The sequence below is a fragment of the Trichosurus vulpecula genome, chromosome 1 (genome assembly GCF_011100635.1).
Source record: "Trichosurus vulpecula isolate mTriVul1 chromosome 1, mTriVul1.pri, whole genome shotgun sequence".
Lineage (NCBI taxonomy): Eukaryota > Metazoa > Chordata > Mammalia > Diprotodontia > Phalangeridae > Trichosurus > Trichosurus vulpecula.
In genome coordinates, this window is record NC_050573.1 from 159,272,037 (window position 1) to 159,275,404 (window position 3,368).

Sequence of the window (3,368 nt, forward strand, 5' to 3'; positions counted from 1 at the left end):
CATAAACACATATATACATTTATACACACACACACACACACTCAACTTTGCTGCCTCAGTGATAAGGTACACTTGTAGACAAATCAAACAGCAGGACAAGAGCAAGACATTGATTACAAAAGGATAAGTTTTAATTTAACCACAGATACACAGTAAGGAGAGAGAGAGTAATACTTAGTATTGTAGACTCTTGTATGTAGGTCAGTGGGCTAAAAGATCTGAAAGACTTTATTTTAATTTAAAAAAAATTTGTATTTACTTAGAAGCATTCAGAATGTCAACAAAACAACTGCAACTTTTCTCTCTCTTTTTTTTTTTGCACTTACAGAGTAGTATTAAGTTAATGGAACAACAATTATTTCATATACTGCATCAAAGACAACTGAAAATGATAAGGAACTACATCCCCGTATATAATTAATATATAATATATAATTAATTTATGCCATGCACCAAGAATCTGCTTTAAGTATGCATGCCAATTTACCTCCCCTATACTGTATCAGGCAAGATTAGTGACTACTGAAAATATAAAAAAAGATCTCATAGAGTTCAAAAATAAAATTTACACAGCCTCACATTTCAATTTTTTTCTCTAGAAGGAATGAGTTCTGTACAGAGGGGCTAAATGCTTTATAGATAAAACTGCTCTAGAACTAACTTATTCATCATCATCATCTTCCTCTTCCTCATGTTCATCCCCCTTCTCATCTTCATCTTCCTCATCTTCTTTCTCCTTCTTTTTCTTGCTATTCTTAGCTTTGAGAACACCTCCCTTTTTAGGTACATCACGTTTTCCTTTTTGCCTTGTATGGAGTGATACCCTTTTTATATTTTTCCTGCAGCACAGCTTCTTTTTTTTTCATTAGGTTCCTTGTCATCTGCAGTAGTATTTTATTCTGCATTTCTCTCAATTTTTTCTTTTGCCACATCTCCAATAGAAAGACTGGGATGCTTTTCTTTGATTTTTTGACAATACTCAGAACAGAATAAGAAAAATGCCTAAGGAAGCCTCTTTGAATCATTGGTATTCTTAAATTTCTTTTTTTGTTTCTCCTTTTAGGTGATATGTAGGTTTTCATTTCTCCTTCATAATGAGCCTTATCAACTTTTGCCATATCTTCAAATTTACCTTTCTCTTTAACAGACTTTGTCTTCCATCTTTCTGAGCATTTAAAAAAATTTCTGAGCATCTGGGTGCTTCTTCTTGTGTTCCTCTGGGCAGGTTTGAACAAAGAAGGACTATGAAGATTTGCCCTCTCAGCTTCTCAGGATTACTTTTGCCCATTGTTGACTAGGTTCCCCCAGTGTCACACAGAGTAGCCCAATATTGTCTGGCTCTTACTTGCCCTGGCACTGTCTCTATGGAGCTGAATGTACTGCAGTGGCTGAGAGCGCCAGCCAGACGCCAAGATCTGAAAGACTTTTAAAGGAATAGAAGCTCAACCCCTTCACCCTTTCACCCCCCCCCCCCCCAGAACTATCTGACATCTTTTTTCCTTGATTCGTGGGTATTTCAAAGAAAATCTAATTTGGTTTCCTTTTCATAATTGTTATTTTGTAGGAGGTTGTATATCCCTGTATGAACTTTTGAGAAGGTCTGCAGATAGAAAAGTGTTTTTCTATAGTTTACTACTAAAGTGTATATAGGTAAAATATTTAACAAAATCACAGAATATTGAAGGTGGAGGGGATTTGAAAATCATTTAATTTAAGCCACTCATTTTGTAGCTGAGGAAATGAGGCTGAGTGAGCAACTTGAAAAAGTCTGTATTAAGAAAATATGTCACTCATCAAATATAACTGTCTAAGCTAGGGGACTTATATTCTGAGATCCTAAGGTAAGTTTATTGGGCTTTTGTGCGAAATCAATTCATATTATCCAACTTCAACTGGGCTTTCATTGCACCAAGGCAAAATCTTTTACTTCTCTTTAATTGATTTATTAAGGGCAGCTAGTTGGCACAAGGGTCAAGTGCTGAGCCTGGAATCAGGAAGACTGATCTTCCTGAATTCAAATCTGGCCTTAAATACTTACTAGTTATGTGACCCTGGGCAAGTCAGGAAAACATAGGTTCAAATCCAGCCTCAGACACTTACTAGCAGTATGACCCTGGGCAAGTCATTTAACCCTGTTTGTCTCAGTTTCCTCATCTGAAAATGATCTGGAGAAGGAAATGGAAACCATTCCAATATCTTTGCCATGAAAATCCTAAATGGGGTCATAGAGAGCTGGACACAACTAAAAATGACTAACCAACAAACAGCAAAAAATTGACTATCTCACTCCCCACAGAAGCTATTCTAACCTTCCTTCCTCCTCATGTCTCCCACGACATGACCTCCCCATCTGAGGATCCTGCCTCTAACTTTACTAAGAAAATTAAAATATTGGAAACTCCCTCTTTTCTCTTCTCCATCTAAAACCCCCTAACAATAATCATTCCCCACTCTTCTCCTTTTTCCCATTCTCCATATAATTGCCCAAGTGATTTTCTTTAAGCCCGGTCTGATCATGTCTTTCCCCCCTACTCAGTACAGCCCAGTGACTCTCTATTGCCTCTAAGACAAAAGTATTAATTCTTCTGTTCATAATCTGGCCCCAGTCTATTTTTCTAGCCTCAATGTCATTGCTTCTCCTCCCCTGCATCCTGTGATTCAATCAAACTTGCCTCCTCTCTATTCCTCACACATGATACTCCATCCATGTCTCTTCATCTGTCTCCATTCCTGGAATGTGTTCCCTTGTCATTAAATCCTTCTATTCATACAAGGAACAGCTCCAACACTCGCTTCTACATGATCCCCCAGTGGCTAGTTTCATCCACCTGAAACTTTCTTGTATTTAAGTAGTTCATGTTTATTTTTATTTATTTTCTTTATGTTTATTCTATATAAACCTACACATGTCCTTGTTATTGTGTAAGTTCTTTGATAGAAGGATTTATTTAATATTTTTGTACTTTGTACACCAATGTCTAGCACAATGCCTAGAATTCTATAAGCATTTGAAAAATGCTTGCTGATTGATTGATTTAGGATTTGGACAGTCTTGAGATTCTTTCTGTTTAGTTCTCCTTTCCTCTCCTCCAGTCTGACTATATTTTAACAGGGAATTGTCATTAGCAGAAATAGAAAGCAAACAAATATATAACTCTAGTTTAGAAGATCCCCAAAGCTTTTGAGATTATATATAGGAATCAGGCCAGCTACTCCTTTTAGAAATAAAGTTTATCTAAGGTAACTTTTTTTTCTACTGGAAAATCAAGTTTCTGTTATCTGGCTGTTAGAGCAGCCTTGAAATCAATTAAATAGCTTGAAGAGGCCGTGTTGTTTTGTTTTGCCCTTTAAAAAGTGAGCTTTAAGTA

At 36.4% G+C, this 3,368-nt stretch overlaps 1 pseudogene; it reads right to left on the bottom strand.

Annotated features, from left to right (window-relative positions):
* Positions 1 to 661: 661 nt before the first annotated feature.
* On the bottom strand, positions 662 to 1,288 carry LOC118834564 (annotated as a pseudogene).
* Between the last annotated feature and the right edge of the window lie 2,080 nt (positions 1,289 to 3,368).